Raw genomic sequence first — 16,915 nt, 5'->3', positions numbered from 1 at the left:
ATATTTTAATGGTATGTAACACTTATAATATTTATATATAATTTATTGTTTATATTATGTAGTTTTATTTATTTAGTCTTATTTATTTTTTAATCAAAAACTAAAATAAATATTTAAAGCTAGCATGAAAAATTATAATCATTTATTTTAGGTAAAATAATAGAAAAAAAATTATATGTGCTGTGGAGCGACGAAAGTAGAAAAACAAAATTGAGTTTTTTTTTTTCCCCCTTTCAAAGTTGGCAGTGAGCGCAAGACTCAATAAAACTGAACCAATCTGAAGATAGCTCCTCCCCTGTTCTATCCTAAAACTACCTCCTCACCCAAAGTCACCATTTAATATTCTTAGCTTCTGTTTCATTCCCTCTTCGTATCCATCTTCCCCGTGCTTTGTGTCTATCACATGTCTCTCTCAAGTCTCAAACGTTTACAGGCTCAGCCTCAGTAATTGAAGAACAGACTAGCGAGTAGCAACGCACGAACGGAGGCTTACAAACAGGAATAGGGAAGATTCCTGTTGCCGATGGAATGAGTAAAGACGGACGACGACAGCAGCAGATCTGATTGTGTGAAGAAACGTGAAAGGAAAGCTGAATGATTGAAGAAGTGAAGAACAAAAAGCCAGAACCCAGTTCCTGTCGCTGCGAGATCAACTGAAGAGTCAGGAGGCTTTTCTTTTCTTTTTTCCCCCTTTCAGACCGTTTGACTGGCTATAGACCCATTCCGGTTTGAATCCAGTGTACTGAAATCCGCCCGGTTAAATCCGACTCAACCCGATCCAACTGTCCAAACAGTCCAAGTAGCTTGACCAAGCCGTTTTCAAAAGCGGGGGGCAATCGGACGGTCAGTATGTCCAGTCCTTAAAATACTGTTAAAGAGCCTTAAGAGCGTATCAAATTTAGATGTATGATTAAATTATATTAATACATTCATAGCTTCCTAGCGCATTGTACATTGCATGGAAAAGCGCCAAAAATGACTCTATACTGTTCACTTTCTCTTCATATTCATGAATCTAATCAATTCATATTTATACGGATAATGATAAAGAATATCAAAAGGTGCATTAATTTTGATTAGTATACTCCCTCTCTTTAAAAATATAAAACATTTTAATTGGATCTTATTTTTCAATAAAATAGTTATGTACTTTTAAATTAGCCTTATTTTTTCATATTTATTTCTATTAAATATCTTACAATAAATATAAAGTTATTATTAATATGGATATTTTTTTAAAAAAGATAATAATTATACCTTAAAAGATTAAAAATACCTTATATTTTTAAATATCCAACTTTTCAAAAATTTTCTTATATTTTTAAACGAAAGGGGTGCATTTTTAATATTTATTATTATAAACATAAATTTTAATATATATAACTTTGAACAAATGTGCATGGATTTAATAATGTTTTTTAATATTTAGGCAAAATTATGATTATGATTATCTTGAAACTTTTATCATAAAAAAATCCAGATTCTAGTAACGAGTGCATAGTTATTTATTTACATCACAACAATGTTGAGTTCCATACAAATATCTAGATACTCGTTGTCTTTGTTGTTTGACTGATATAAAAGTTCCATCCAATGCAAGATATTGCCATTACGACAGTATTATTTATTTACATCACAACTTTTAAGTTCCATACATATATCTAATCCAGGATATTGCCATTGCCATCTGATATAAAATCAACATATCCAAACTTAATACAGCAAGTTCTAGAATGCCCCTTTCCTTGTAACCAAATGCAAGAAGTTCAAGCTTTGGTTGCTTCTTCTTGTTTTTTTTTTTTTTTCCTATTTTTCTAAATATAATTACTCATTATCCTACCGCTCAGTCGCTTCTTTTCTTTGCTTCTTCACCAAATAGAGAAGCCCATTGGTCAATGCAGCTTCGGATGTCAGAGATGCTCCCAACAGATTCAGTGCCTGAACCATGTAAAATAATTGATAATTGATGTCACAGTCATATTGAAAATAACAACTTTTCCCAGCATTTTCCATATTCTTAATTCACCTAATAAATCAGTCTTTAATTTCCAGAAAAACGCTAGAGCATAAATTTTACCTCAGTCTTGTGAATTGTCACCTTATGCTGTTCCAGATCGTTCAGAGGGACTTCCAATCCCTTCAGAAACGAAATGCTTGAAGTAGATGTCAATGGCTTGACTTGAAGATCATCCATCACAGCAAAAAGTGCTGGTCTCCTCACAAATCCCACGCATCCTCTCCTTCCATCAGCAGATCTTGGGTCATGAAACATCAGCGGCGATGGACTCTGTGTCTTAGCAGGGTCCTTCGAAATCACTCCATTATTGCTTAAATAACATGTGTTATTTCAATAGACGCCTGTGCCATGATAGTATTTAGGCCTTTCTTCTTCTAGGACATCTAATCTCTGCTTCTTACAGCCATATTGAGAAGCACCCTTTAGATCCAGTAATGGAGAGAATGGAGAGTATGGAGAGCGATAATGTCCAAACCATGAAGGATTCAGACCCTTCACACTTTTATGCAGATTATGCATTGAACCCAGATTGACATTGCCATCTAAAAGCTTGAGAGTAGATCCAAGAGGCATGGCCAGGAAACTGAATAGAAAATCAGCGAAATCTTCCTCAGCAAACAGGAATTTGTTCTTTGACTTGCTCACTGTTATCTGGAGATTATATGAAGAATCACTCCCATGCAAATCTTGTGAAGCTAGTCTAGGTGCAAAAGACGCCACTGGCTCGGATCTACCAGCTTTTCGAGCGCAGAATACGTCAGATAGAGGAGATGCTGAGATCAAGGCACGCTTCAACAATTCCATAATCTAAAACACACATTGAACATCAAGTTCAAACAAGGTATTATATGTGTATTGAGTGAAATAGAGTGAAAGCGACAACAATAATGACCTCGTTTAAGCTAATGTTGAATCTGAATATCTCAATTTATATGTATAATAAAATATGATAGAATAAAGTAATTCATGCGTGCCTGAAGAATTCATGAGTGTTAAAGAAATCTCAATTACCTCGAGTGTAGACAGGTGCACAACCCACAGGCCCCCAGAGCTTTTAGAGAGTTCAGAGATAATAGAAGAAATTGAGTTGTGTGTCTTTGCAGTTATTGACTAATTGTCTTATATAGATCAGATCGGTAACCGCCTTATTAAATAATAAATAATTATATATTTTATTATCTCTGACTCAGTCAGTTAAGAGATATGAAATAACTGACGGTTACTGGGTTGTGAATTGGGCCTCTGCCCATTGGGCTCACTTATGTGGTCCTCCTATTACGATCCACACAAGATCATAAGAATCAATCCATTTGGACTTATTAATTAATGTTAATTCATAAATATATATATAATTACAACAGTTCAAACAAGGTATTATATGTGTATTGAGTGAAATAGAATGAAAGCGACAACAATAATGACCTCGTTTAAGCCAATATTGTCTGGAGACTTTTCAGCGAGGTTGGTGAAGTCTGTGTAGCCAAGTTGGACAAGTTCGTGGATAGTGTTGCATGCAGAATTTTGAAGAACTGTCAAATCATCAAGGATCAAATACATCCTCTCGCCTCTAACAAAAACTCCATCTCTTTTGGCATTATCATCTTCTTCCCCCTTCACCTTCATCTCTTGGTCCATCAGTTTCCCACATGTGCAGCTCGCTCCTTCAAAAGTACTTAGCCATTTCTCCTTTAACCGTCTACAGGAAACACACATAAAATACTTGGTAGGCTCGGTGTCATCCACATTGAATCTTAGTGTCTGGCAAAGCTTCTCGCACGGGTTACGCGGAAGCAACAACATTTTCTTGCAGATTTCATTCCACAAACCCTATTCACATGCAAATTTGTGTCATTCATACAATTTTTAATTTGTAAATAAAATTGAACATGTACATCAGAATTATTAGTGCGCGTACCTGTGTGTTGAAATGTTGGACACTGTTGTAGAGATTGTTGATGCAGCCAACATTTAGTGATCGATCGGTTTGCTCGTCGGAGAGAAGCCGAACGATGGTTCCCAAAGGAAGGGTTAACAAACTGAAGAGAGCGTCTATGAAATCTGCACTTGCTTCGCCCACAACCACTTTGTTTCTTTCTCTGTCCACAAAAAGTCTCAATAGGGGCGGTGAAGAGCCTTGCACGGAAGCCATAGTTGAGTTCACAGGCGAGAAATCTGATATCGCAAATTCTGATTTCTCAAGTGGAATTAATCAGCTGCTATGAAGCACCGGGTAGCGACACGATACAGCATGATGTACGTATACGGTAATTTTGAGAGAGAGAGAGAGAGAGAGAGAGAGAGAGAGAGAGAGAGAGAGATATATATATATATATAATTAAATATTAATTATTTAGACACGTGTATATTTTTAATACAATAAACAGTTAGGTAATTAGAAAAAAAAAAGAAATAACGAGAAAATCAAGAAAATTACTCTAATATTATAAAAATAATGAACTTTGTCAAAAGTTTTTATTTTTGAATAGAACCTTTATAAGATTTTGAAAAATATTTTTTCTTGATATATAATATTAATTCATCCTTAATCTTAAAATTTATTGTTAAGTTATTTTAAAAATAATATTTATTTCTTATATATATATATATATTATGTATGTATATATATATTATTATTTTTATTTAATTATTATATTATTAATTCGATCAATGATTTAATTGATTGAATCATAAAAATTATGACTTGTTATTTTATTTGGTTTAATATCTGATTTAATTTTTAAAAAATTAATATCTTTTTTGTTCTCTTTTGCTTCTTTTTAAACTACATTGATGGATTGCCCCGCATTAGGTAAACTCAATAAACTCATATGGGTCCTGCCAATTGTCATGCCGCTGCAGGCTGTCATTGATAGAGTAAAAGTATGTTGTACTCTTCTGCCATTACGGGAAATCATTATTGTCGTGATACCTTATGCACCATGATTTTATCATTTCTTATAATGCTTATTAGATAATTGTTTGGCCTACACAAGGGGGCTTATCATTAAGATAGATTATTTTTTTTATGCATTTAATTTGCACACTCATTCTAACTCTGTGTATACCTGGGAATTTTCTTAATTCTATCAATAAGTTTGATTTAATTTTTAGACTTATCCCTCTAGGTTGCACTAACTTGTCATGTTAAGTTCTAAATATGGAAGTAAAGAAATTGTTAGGAATAAAACAACCTTAAATTTTAGCTTTCAACATACTCATTCTGTTAAAAAATATAGAACATCTTTTGAGAGATCATATGTTAAAAAATGAAATTTTTTTTTAATTTTTTAAAGTATAATCATTATATTTTTTTAAAACGTTCTTAATGAATAAATCACTTTATATTTATTTTAAAGTAAAACACCTTATTAAATATAAATAAATATAAAAAAATAGTATTAATTTACATAGAAGTAACTATTTTATTGAAAATAAAATTTAATTAAAAATGTTTTTTTTTATTTTTTAATAGGAGGAATATAAACTTGGAACGAAGAAGTATGGACCTTAAAGGTCTCACCTACCAAAAATAAATATGCTATAACTTGCAATTGTAAAAGGCCCCGCACCTTGCTTGCTTTTAATTTTGCTGCAATGAATAAAGTCAATACTTTTTTTTTAAATTTTTCAGGCTGAGCTGAACGAGAATGCAATAGATAGAAATACTATACCACAAGGACCACCAACCTTTGGTGCAAACTCACGCTATGTATTCGAAAAACTATTATCCTAGGTCTGCATCCAGAGAGTCTCTTCATATGTATGTATGCATTAAAATTAATATATATATATATATATATATATAAAGGATATCTTTAATTAGGAATGCTTTTGATTAATTTTGATTTATGGTTTGGGATTCCAAAGGCATTTAACACAATGAGGTAAGGAATTACATTTTCATTTGGCATCTGTGAAAGTTCATTATGACATCTGCTATTATTGAGACATGAATGTGGAAGTAACTACTAAAATTACTGAAAATAATAAAGATAATCATTGTGATGAAATAATAAAGCATGTGATTTTAAGTATCGCCCTTAGATTATCTATTATCATGGATCTCTTTTTTGTATAAGTCTATAAGACTAGAGGCTTGTATTTATTTCAATGATGTTTTGGGTTCAATTTAATGTAGTTAAGTATTTCCTCCAATTCTATTTATAAGACACATTTTAAAAAATGTATTTGGTTCTATTTATAAGTCACATGTGACTTTTTAGGTAATATTTAAAATATATTTTTAAAATTACCTTTTATAAAAAAGAAAAAGTAACATGGCATTATTTTTTAAATTTGTTATTTAAGAGCACATTTAGAATTCTACACATTTTTATTCTTTATATTTTTTTTAATATCGGTATTGATGAGATTAGTAGAAATGACTTATAAAAAGAATTAAAAAAGTATTAGGTGAAGAGTTTTCTATCAAATAGCTCTTAGATTATCTATTTTCCTAAAACTCTTTTTCATATAATAATGTTGTATTCAATGATGTTTCATTATAACAGAAAAGGTTTTTTTACAATGATTAAAAATAACTTTTTATATCAATTTACAAGACTATGTTGTTTCAGAGGCTGTAAAAAATCCTTAACTTTTTACATCAATTATTTTCTACATCCATTATTTATATAACCGATATAGAAAGTCATCTAATTTTTTTAAAAAATAAATTAATAACTCACTTTTTACATGGTTTGTAATCACAACTGATGTAAAACTTTTTACATCAGTCATAACCACAACTGATGTAAAAATAACTTATATAAAAATTAGGTAAAATTAACTTTTTATGCCGATTGTGGTTACAATTAATGTAAAAAGTAATTTTATATATATATATATATAATATTTTCATATACTACTCCATCCCTATACATAAAAATAAACAAACAAACAGCACAATTCATATAAAATTTTTATCCAAACAACACAATCTATTTTATTTTTTAAAACTATCAACTATCTAACATAATTCATTTACAATTTACAAACAATTGAAATTGTAACTATGAACTAACCACAAGATATTCAAAACTTGCCTAAATTCAATAAACTTATTAAAATTATCTAGAACTATCTAAACTTACAAACTCTCCATAAAGGTTGCAAAAGTTAGTCTTTATTGTTTGTTTATGGCTCTGTATAATGATAAGAAATGATTGAATAAGTTCATAAAATGTTATTCACTTACCTTTGGTCTAATCCATATAGGATTCTTGAACTTATGTGCATTCTTTCAAGAACAATTAATATGTTCTCATTGCCCTATATATGAGTAAGATCATGTAGTGACTAATATATTCATAGAAAATTAAATTAAATAGTTTTGAACTAGTATAAAATAGTGGATTCTAAAAAAACTTTACTTAGCTGGTAACATTAGAACATAAAAGAAGTTTCACATCTAAATATTAAAAGATATATTATAAATATATAAGTTTAAAAATATTTATCCAAATGGCTTAAGCTATGTTGGTGAAGTATACTATCCTTAAGCATAGTTAATATGAGAAATCTAATATGATGTTAGAGCCATTCGATCGAGGACAAAAAAAACCAAGAGAGAGAGAGAGAGATTAAAAAAATAAAAGAATTAAAGATAAAAAAACAACAAGTGATTGAAACAAAATAAGAAAGAGAGAAAAAGAAGAAATTGAATAGATTTGGGGCCTTTAAAATTAAAAAAAAAAGTACAAGCCCAAGTAAAAAGAAGAAAAAAATGAGAAAAAAATAGTAGAGAAAATATTAGAACATAAAAGAAATTTTACATCTGAAGATTAAAAGATATATTATAAATATACAAGCTTAGGAAGTATCTATCCAAATGGCTTAAATTATTTTGATAGAGTATACTATCCTTAAGCATATTTAATATAATAAATCTAATAGGTGATTTTAAGAACAACATGTTTATCACTACATATATTCATTAGCACCAAAACATACATATAATTGATTTAAAGATAATGAATTTTTTAAGTCATGAAAATGAAAGAAAAACAAAAATAAGACCAAAGAGCATATATAAAATATATATTGTTAAATCCATTAGAATATTTGAAAGTGATATATATTGAAATCATAATCATGACTTTTCTTTAGCTAACATTGTTAAATCCATCTAAACCCTTAAACTTAATCGTCATAATCATTATTACATTTGCATGCCACTTATTTAACCTTCACAACCTCAAATCATCATAAAAATTCATTCACTTTGTCTAAGGTTTCAGATTTAAGTTCACTGTTGTCATAATCACTACCAAAACAACTTAAACAACACATATTTAACCTCAAAATCATCATAAAATTCAGATTCAATGATTGGGTATCTTCAAAAACGAAATTCCTAACCATAAACTCTACAAAAACTAGCCTAAAGAAGAGATTATATGGTAGAAATAAGATTAAACAATCTTACCTTATTAATTTGAGCCTAAAAAAGTGGTTGGAATCAATGCTTTTACTAAACCCACAAGCAACTAGCTGTAAAAAGCAACACCAGCACATCTGAAAATGAAGAAGATGAAGAAGGGGGAGGAAGATTTTTGAAAAAAATAGAAGATAGGGTTTTAAGAAGAGGATGATAATAGGTGAAAAGAATCAATACCATTGAAGATCTGTAATTTCGGACAAGGAAAATAATGAAGATTAAAGAGAAAATCAAATTTATAAGTAAGAAATCGTGAAAAATGACATCTGTGTGAGAGGAGGAAGACCATGCAAAAATTTAAAAGATTTTTTTGCATTAGTTTATTTCTACATGGGTTAAAATTATAATCGATATAAAAAGTACTTAATTTTTTAAATTTTAAAAATTTTAAAATTGATGTAAAAATATTATTTTTCATATTAGTTCTGTAAAAATATTATTTTTTAAAAATTAATATAAAAAGTATTTTTTCACATCAGATCTTAAAAAATTGATGTAAAGAATTTAACATATAAGCTGAGAATTATAAAATTATTATCAATCTTAATTTTTTATATCATTTGCCTGTCAATTGATATAAAATATCTCATATAAAAAGTTAAATCTATGGTAATGTTTTGTCAACATGAGCGAACTCATGTATGAATTTTTATTAAAAATATCTAGTTATCTGCCCTTTATATGTCTGCATTGATATTGATATGTCTCCATGTCAATAGTCTATCAATTATCTATTCGTAATGAGCACACTTCGGAGACCTTGAAGGGTCTGAAAACTGAAAGCAGTACCAAACGAATTTAAAAAAACAAAACAAAGATGTCAGAATTCACATGCACTCGTCACTATTTGTGGGAGGCACTTGGTCTCAAGTCTCTATCATACCTTTAAAAAGATCCACCCACTTTTCATCTATCACAAAGTTCTAAGATATCAGGTTATAGAGAAGAAGGGTTTTGACAGCACATGAATTTTGCAGCCCCCTTTGAATAGCTGAAAAGAAAAGGACATTTCCCTTGATGTGGCTTGATTACAAGCTACGTTTTACAAGTTCAATTAATTAGCTTCACAGGTTGAAAATGGCAAAATTTGCTTCCATTGATCAAAAGACACTAAGGCCTCGTTTGGTATGATGAAATTTTTTTTGATAAAATCAGAATTAAAATTAAAATTGGAATTGGAATTAAAATTGGATTATATATGTGTGTTTGGTATGTACATGAAATCCTTATATTATTTAATATTTAATCTGCATATCTACATATTAAAAGACTAAAATATCCCTGAATAAAAAAAAACTCCCTCTGCATAGCTTTTTTTACCAGATCCCTCTACATCAAGTCTAAGCATCATGACCCTCCCAAGACCCACCTACTTTGTCTTCCTCGTCCACCTTATACATTGCCAGATTCACACCGAGACGAAGAAGCGGTGCTCAACGACATAGCTCATACAACATCCATTGCTAGATATTCATGCCCAGACCAGGAACACCTACACACACACGCACAGAGAGAGAGAGAGAGGTCATGGGAGGTGGGTCATCGACCTGTGATAGTGGTGTGTGTCTCCTTAAGTCGACGAAGATCTAGAATTAGGGTCATCGCCAGTTATGGAGTCATTGACTTGTGTGCAATAGAGAGAGAGAGAGAGAGGTCGTCGGAGGCAGGTCGTCCCTGGATGATGGAGTCGTCGACCTGTGATGGTGGTGTGAAGCTCCTTGAGTCGATGGAGAGCAAAGGTGGCTCATCGCCGGTGATGGAGCTGTCAACCTGTCTGCAGTAGAGAGAGAAAGAAAAGGAGCATCACAAAGAACCTATTGCAGTTTATGCTGAGCCTGTTGTAGAGAAGGACGTTGTCGTCCGATGCCGGTGAAAGGTAGTCATCATTGGTGGTCACCTTGTCGTCGCCATTGCTGGAAATGTCATCCTTTTCCTACTTATTGATTCCGGTAACTCATGATAGAAAAAATAGAAGGGGAAGAAGACAGTGGAGAGGGAGCTACAGATCAAGAAAACAAACCTCTTACACTCATAAAATGGCATGTCGATGGCACAAAAAAGTTAGAAGCGATGGTGATGGCGAGTGGCAAAGGCAAAGGCGATGGTTGCAGGTCATGATGGTGCTTCCATCATTTACCATTGCCAACAACAAAGAGATGATGTTCAGGCGGATTCGACGGCAAATGAGTTGAAGGGTAGAAGAGAGAAAAGATTGAATTCCAGGGAGTTTGCTCGATTCCATAGATAGAATGATGAAATCTGATTCTGCATTTTTTCATTAAATCAGGATTCCTAAGAATCCTGATTCATATATATCAAACGCTACTCTATTCGGATTCCTGCCCAAATTCCATTTCCATATTCAGGATTCTGTACTACCAAACAGGGCCTAAAAGACGCAAGATGTTATTCCTTAAATTTGTTAAAGCACAGACCATGACAAGTTAGCAAAGTCAGTCTGTTTGTGTCTCATATTGTACAGTTCTGGCATTCATTGGCCTTGAAATGTTTTTGGTCACAAGCTTTGAAAATTTTGAATATTCAATCATGTAAGCAGCTTTTTAATGCTTCTTTCAATATTCGTTTTAATTTTAGCTTTTTTTCAGCATCGTCCAGGAGTCATGGTTTATTAAGGTTGAAGCCAGTATCAACAGCATCAAGATGCCAGTGTTTAGGAAGTTGAGTATGGAGGCGAAGAAGAACGTGATGATGCCAATTTGACATCGATGGATGGAGGTGTCTCCATCTTATTATTGCTCGAACCATTATCATTATTTGTTCTTTCTTGTGAGCTCTAAGCTCTTCGATTGAATTTGTTTCATCTATACACGCATGCATGCATGACATGCATATATACATACATACATCAAAATAAAGAGACCAGAGATGACTAATGGCAATGAACGAGGATTAGAAAAAACAAAATTGATTGCCTTTCATTTTTTTTTTCTTGCCTTTGGCATTTTAGTGGTGTTTAGTCTTGAGATTTTTTTTAATTGGAATATATAATTTTTTTATAAGAATAGGAATATATAATTGATTGTGGAAATATTCAGAACCAATTAATTAGAAGAGTTTTTTTGTATAAACATACTATTAGATCATTCTTTTATATAACTTTTGATTTTTTTAAAGAATAAAGTTGGCTGAAATTAATTAGTTGTTAATTTTAATCCTCATAGTGAAGTCACATGAACGCTGTATATATCCACAATGCATTCAAGTTAACAATTGCGTTGAGATATGGAGATCAAGGTGCAGAGATCTTGGAGAATGAGGCTTTTTTTCAACGTTTCTCTTTCAATTGATCATTTGCCAACAGCATGAAATTTCCGATTTAATTAAAAAAAGAAAAAATTTCAGTCAGAACCCTTGACCGAATTTAATAAAAAAAATTTCAAATTTTTTAAAACTTCATTGAAGGAACCGTACGGAAATTCTGTTGAATTTGTGATAGAATAACAATATTGTCCTTATTTAAATAAACAACATAAATGATTTGTTAGTTCTCATACTCTATGTTGTTCATCTACTTACAGAATGTTATTCATTTCCCTACTTCACTTGTTTATAGGCCTATTTTCATTTAATTTCATTCTAAAGGCTACAAATAAGTGAAGTAAAGAAATGAACAATATTTAATAATTAAATGAACAACATAGAGTATGAGAATAAACAAGTTATCTTATTATGAAATTAACACGGAATAAAATTAAGTAAAATTAGACCTATAAACAAGTGAAGTAAAAAAACAAACAACATTCCGTAAATACATGAACAACATACAGTATGGGAACGGATGAGTCATTTATGTTGCTCATTTAAATGAGAATAATTTTATCATTTCTATCACAAATTCAGGAGCAATTCTGTACGGATCCCTCGGTGAAGTTTCAAAAATTATGAGGTCTTTTTTTTTATTAAGTTTGGTCAAGGGTCCTTGACTGAATTTGTTTCTTAAAAAAAAAACTCCTCTTTTTGATGATTCATCAGTTGCTAACTTAAAGCTTACATGGTCAGCGTTATGATTTGACTCAAATCTTGAGTTTCCTCTATGGGTGAGTGTCATACAGGCTTCTGTGAAAATTAATTTCTTCTTTTCTGAAAAAGGGTGTTTTTAGCGCTAGAGTCATTTCACACGGACTTCAATGTTAATGCTGGGAAGAAAATACTTTTTAATTTATGTTAGCCATGAATAAGATTTGCAAATCCCTCTCTCTCTCAAAATAACAATAATAAGAAGAAGAAGAAGAAGAGCATATTTAACAGATTTATCTGGTAACAAATGAAATCATTTTTCTTTGGCCATGTACAATATGAAAAGGCAGTTCTACCAAGCAACATAGATAAAAATGGACAATAAATGAAGTTAGTTTATGTGTAAGTGGAAGACTAAGTAAATTGTAACACACAAATTTGTATCTTAGTGTATATTTTTTAATGTTAAAACTTTTTTCAGGATGTAAAATCAGAACGAAATAACTCTACAAATAATAATAAAAAAATGAGTATATATTGGCATATGTTACCCCCTCCCACTGCATGTGTAAAATTTATCAGTCACAAATTGAGAATTTAATTAGTTATTATCATGTTTATTGTTTATTGAACAAATTGCAAACATTATTATTAATATTTTTGTATATGTTGATTGCGCTGATCATATGGATTTCATAGAGCTTGCTTTTTTATAATGTAAAACAATTCTAAAAAACTTTAAAATATTACTTTAAAAGTAGCGTAAACGCTAGTTTGCTTTGAGTGGAAAATGTGGAGTGACATGGAGCTTGCGGTTGTTCTGATTCGTCCATTGACTTGGCTCCAAAACTCGTTTGCAAGTCCAGCGCCGGAGGATCCTTCGCTTCTAAAGAACATTTTTTCAATATTTCAATCTATATGTATCCATTCATACAGACAATGAAAAATTAAATTTGAGATTGCATATACCTACAAAAATTAATCTAGTTAATAAAAATTTAGTCTATAACTCATAAAGTGATGGGTCCAACTCTCATTGCTAATATAAAAACTTTATTGATAAATAGTTTGTAAGTAGTTTTATAAACATTTTAGAAGTTTCGGAGGTCTGCACTAGAATTGATAAGCCCTTGCTAACATCAACACACCTAAATTTTTGCATTAAAAAGATTAAGATTGTACATAAATCTTCTTTTCCCGTATATGATATTCTACAAGGCCTCATTGTATACACTCTCAATTAAAGAAAAGAAAAATAAATGTAAGATGATTAAAATGCGAAGAGGAATAGATGAATAATATTTTCCTAATCAATATAATTAAGAATCATGATTTATAAGATTTTTTAATGGTATGATAATTTATACATTTGTAGCATATAATATTAAGTTTTATTATATTTATCATAAAGGAAAAAGATGATTTAATTCTTTTTTATTTTAATTTTTTTATTCACTCTATTTTTGTCTCTTGTAACAATCAAACAAGGCTTTAATATTCTTTGAAAAATACATTGGGCCTCCAAAATTTCAACCAAAGGTCTGCCCCCTGCTTTGGAAGGTTTGTAGCTGCAGTATTAAACTAGTAAATCATTAAATTAGTATATTAATTAGTTTAATAAAATATTTTATTTATCATTAATTTGACTATATTTTAATGGTGAATTAACACTTGAGCTAGTGTTTTAATCGATCCAATGACCTGTCGATTCTCATTGCCTTGCCTATCAGAGAGGCTCTTTGGGAACATAAATGTAGCGCATCTGCCTCTTCTGGTTGTGTTCACCGCCCCTTGGAGAACAACTGAACATGCCTTAACTTTGTGTGGTTCGCTTGCCCTTTGAGGTTTAATATTTCTTTTTTTCTTTCTTTCTTTTTTTTTTTTGACCAACAGGTTTGAAGTTTGAATCTTGGCTTTTAAATGTATGACTCTCAATAATCTCATGAACAATGACTGTAATCAAGCTTTAATTACTTGCTTATTTGTGTTGGTATAATGAGGTGTTTGACTGGTGTTTTCTGGGTAATCAGTGCAGACTTGCTAGCAGCAGTCTCTCTGAACTCTGGACTCTGAAGCCGAAAATTCTTTCCAACTTAACGTGGATACTAGTTTTTTATGCTGCCGCTGTTAAAGGTGTCTCTGGATTTGCTTTCAGAATTATGCATACAGCTTTGTGGTGGACCCGTTTTGGGAAGAGCCATATATGTTCAGATTGGCCTGCTATTTGTTTTTTATTTTTTAATTTTTGGGCCAAGGCCTGCTAATGATTTGGTTGCTAATTTATCTAATATGCTCAAGGATAATACAAATCTTAGTTTACATTTTTTTTTAATGAACAAAACTTTAGGTGAGTTAAATTGCAATGTGTCTCAAGGCTTAGTATGTGTTCAGTTTTTCATTGGGCAAAAGTTGCCATCAGTTCGGTGGATGAGAGAAAGAGTAAAAACAGAAATTGAAAAGATGAATTTTAAAAATTGAGTTTTTTATATGAAACTCAATTTTATCAATTTTGATGAAAATGACTTTTACGTACAAGTCTAATTTCATGTAATTTTAGCCAATCAAATATAAAAAAAAATAATTTTATTTTCATATCCATTTCAACCCTTCTAATCTCATCATACCAAACGGCCTTATATGATAACAACAATCCCACGTCTGAAAATAATCCCATCAAACTCAGAAACGTGCATCAAATAAATGCTTACTTTGCTTCCAATTCCGATCTCTGAAAATTATAGCCGACCCACAAAATTTCACATCTCTGTGACTCTCCTTCTCTTCTCTCCATTCATTTGCAATCAGTCGCTCTCAGTCATAGCTTCTCACCATTTTCCTTGCCTTCACACCTTCTTCTTCTTCTTCTTCTTCTTCTTCTCTCTTCTCAGGAATTCCCAGAATGGGAGAAAAGGATTGTTTCTTCTCTGTCCTGATTTCTGACCATTAATTACATTATCACCTTCAAATTCGAAACATAACCATATTTCTTTATCTCATCTGTGAAATTCCCAGCTAGAAAGATAGCAACTTGTGATGACCCAGATGGAGATTTCGAGCGAGATTCCATGGTCGACGGTTGGGGCGGTGATATCTTGGTACAGTTCAAGCATTGATGTTCTTCTTTTCAACAAATACTTGCTCAGCAATTACGGGTTCGCGTACCCTGTTTTCCTCACTCTCTGTCACATGACGGCTTGCTCGTTCTTCAGCTACGTTGCCGTTTACGTGATGAACGTCGTCCCGTTCACCCTTTCGTACGGGTTTTGCATAGATCCCATTGTAACATTGCCTTCTAAAAGCTTTAGAGTAGATTCAAGGGGAACTATCAAGAAGCTAAACAGAAAATCAGAAAAAAAAAAAAAATCAGCCTCAGCTTCAGTATACAGGATTTTGTTCATTGACTTTCTCATTGTTATCTTGAGATTAATTACACAATCATTTACACTTCGAGCTAGTCCACGATGATCAGGCCGGCACTTTGATGGAGCTAGTTTAGGTATGAAAGAGAATGTGGGGTTAGACCCACCATCTTCCCGAGCCAAGAATACATCACTGAGAGGAGATTTGGAGATCAAGGCCCGCTTTTATATATGAAGAATATCAGAACTGTTTATACATTCTAGATTTGTTCAGTTGTTTTATGCTGTAAAAAAAAAAATAAGAAGAAGAAGAATGGATATAATACTTTTAACAAACGAATTTGTTTTTAAGAGAAGGCTTCCATAAAATTTGAAAATAAGAAATATTCATGAAAATATTTCTAGGTTTAAGCCAACATTTGGAGTGACTTGATTGAACTTGGTGAAGGCTGTGAAACCAAGTTGGAGAAGTTGGTGGACAGTGTTTGCTGGAGAATTTTGAAGAACTCTTAAATCATCAAAGATCAAGTACATACTCTCGCCTCTAATAAAAGCACCATCTCCTTTGGGATTATCTCTCTCCCCCTCTAACTTAATTTCACTGGCCATATCAGTTTCCTACACGAGCAACTCGCTCCAGCAAAAGGACTAGGCAATTTTCCACCACCCACACCGCAGGAATCACATATCAATGAAATACTTGGTGAGCTCTGTGTCATCGATATTGAATCTTAGATTCTGGCACAGTTTTCCACACAGATTACGCGGCCACAGTAGCATTTTTTTTTACAGATTTCATGCAGAAAACCTATATATGTAGAGACAAATTAATTCAGCTTCACATACAAATTTAGCAACATTACGTTATTTAATTCAACTTACCTGCATGTTGAAATCTTTCACACTTTGGTAGAGGTTGTTGATGCAACCAATCTCTAATGAAAGAAGTCGAATGATGGTTCCCAGTGGAAGGGTTAAGAAACTGAACAGAACATCTACGAAATCTCTACTTGCTTCAGCCACCACCACTCTGTTCATTTCTTCGTGGACGAAAAGTTTCAAAGGAGATGCTTGGTCTTGCATGGAAACCATAACTTAGCTAGCAAGCAAAGACGAAATCTA

At 31.9% G+C, this 16,915-nt stretch overlaps 1 pseudogene; it reads right to left on the bottom strand.

Moving 5' to 3' along the window:
- Positions 1-1,626: 1,626 nt before the first annotated feature.
- Positions 1,627-4,207, bottom strand: LOC129287469 (uncharacterized; annotated as a pseudogene).
- Positions 4,208-16,915: the final 12,708 nt, after the last annotated feature.

Source organism: Prosopis cineraria, unplaced genomic scaffold, assembly GCF_029017545.1.
Source record: "Prosopis cineraria cultivar Desert tree isolate PC_DT_omini unplaced genomic scaffold, ASM2901754v1 PC12, whole genome shotgun sequence".
Taxonomy (NCBI): Eukaryota; Viridiplantae; Streptophyta; class Magnoliopsida; order Fabales; family Fabaceae; genus Prosopis; species Prosopis cineraria.
The sequence above is the reverse complement of the archived record's forward strand: the minus strand, read 5'-3'. Positions and strand labels throughout refer to the sequence as shown.